Below are 1,975 nucleotides of genomic sequence, written 5' to 3'. Positions count from 1 at the left end.
ACCTCTGTGAGCTGACCTAAGAATTCCTGGTCGAGCTCTTCCCCGTGGTTGGGAGGTCTGTAGTAGACCCCACCGTTAAGTCTCTTTCCCCTAGCCTGCCTTGTGTCCTAACCCAGAGCACTTCAGAGTGCCCCTCCTCTGACCCTGTGCTACTTAAGTCAGGCCAGAGCTTCCCAAGTGAGCAGCATATTGGGGCGCTTGTACACATGACGAATGAATACGAAACTCTTGTGACAGTCCAGGCCACCATGATTTCCACATGCCACAGGGGAATACATATTTAAGGGTCTCGACACCCCACTTGGAGCCCATACCAGGGCTGCAAAATGGTTTTCTAGCTCTCTTTCCCTTCCCCCATGCTGAGCAGCCGAGGTTTCCCCAGGGTTGGGTGAAGAATCCCAGCAGCCGGCATCGCCAGGACGAAAAACCAGACCATCCGGGAAAGGGAAGGCCAAACCTACCCTGGCCACCACCCCTGCTAAACCGGATGGTAAGCAACACAACATGATTGTATCTACCAACCTCCAGTAAGCAAATGCCCCAAGAGCCAGGAGTGATGCAGAAGGGAGATGCCTGACAAACATATTGCAACATCTCTCGGGCAGGAGCACGATCACTAGCTCCAAATGCCCAAGGATCAGCTGGGATGAACCACTCACCTGGGCCTCTCCCTGCACCCACGCTATCTGCAAAGCTGCCCGCACACAGCTGCTTCCAGCGACAAACCCTGGCACCTCCAGTCCCCCAGAGCTGTATAAACAAAAGGCCCCCTGGCATTTGCAAAATCCTTACAGCCTTTAAGGGGCTCCCAGCTTTGTACCCCTACCCTCCAGGGGCTGTGGAGCAGCTTGGATTTGATGCCACGTGGTTTTTGCACCCAGCCTTCGGGGGAGCAGGGATGGGGTGACAGCGCTGGGTTTGATTTAGCTATCGCTGACTCACAGGGGTGGAGGAGCTGCCAGTTTGCACTTAATTGGATTCTATTTTTAATTGCAGTTAAGGTGCCCAGAGCTGAAGATGGAGGGGGAGCGGCGTGGAGCATGAACCTGAAGCAATTCTCTGGGCAACTGCAAAGAGCCAGCACAGCCACCCTGGGGCTCCATGCCAGGCCCGGACCCCTTCTCTGGCCCTGTCCTGCCTGGATGAACAATCATGTCACATCCTCTATCAGGCTGCGAACCAAATATCTGATTCATTTTGACTGTCACAGCCCCTCCATCGCTGTTGTGCCCCAGCACAAGGCTGGCAAAGGCCCGCCAGACGGACAATGCCCCGATGAGGCAACGTTACTGCATGAGATTAGATCTCTCTGGGCCAAAAGCACATGAGGGGGGCGGATCCGCATCGGATGCATTTCCCCAAACCTCTCCCAGGAAAAGAAGTTCTGCAAACGGGACCCAGCCCCAGCCCACCCCAGGTCTGCCATCAGCTCCTAGGGGTGCCAGTGTCCCTGGGGCTCTGCTTTGATTTAGGGCTATGCAGCCTGCAAAGTCCAGGAGAAAAAGCAGGTTTAGCAAAGGTTTAAAGACACCTTTCCTCCCCCCATTTGCTATCTTCAACTTCCCGGCCCGTGCATTGGTGATGGAAGATGGGCCTGACACAGCCAGCCCCTGACGGCGGTACTCCCTGCCACAGGAGAGAGAGCGGGGCACTCCCCGCCTGTGCCCTAAATGCAAAGTCTGTCTCTTCTCGGTGTAGGGGGGTTGAAAAAGCAAACTGAGCTAACAACACTGCAGGGCCGTATTCTGGGCTGGATGCCTCCTGCTGAGGTCACCTGGAGCCACTCCATCCCTGCCTCTGGCCGGGCTCCAGCAACTCGGCAGCTCGCAAGTCGCCCCGCCACCTTTACGCAGCGCATCCCATTTCCAAACCCACTGAGCAAACACCCTCTGCCCGCGAGCGTGGTGAAAAAGCTGCTTTGCAGACAAATGAAAAGCAGCAAAGAAACCTGTTCTTGGAAAGATGAGAAACGGGG

This window comes from Crocodylus porosus, unplaced genomic scaffold (genome assembly GCF_001723895.1).
Source record: "Crocodylus porosus isolate Cpor-Errol unplaced genomic scaffold, CroPor_comp1, whole genome shotgun sequence".
Lineage (NCBI taxonomy): Eukaryota > Metazoa > Chordata > Crocodylia > Crocodylidae > Crocodylus > Crocodylus porosus.
Note: the sequence above shows the minus strand (reverse complement) of the source record.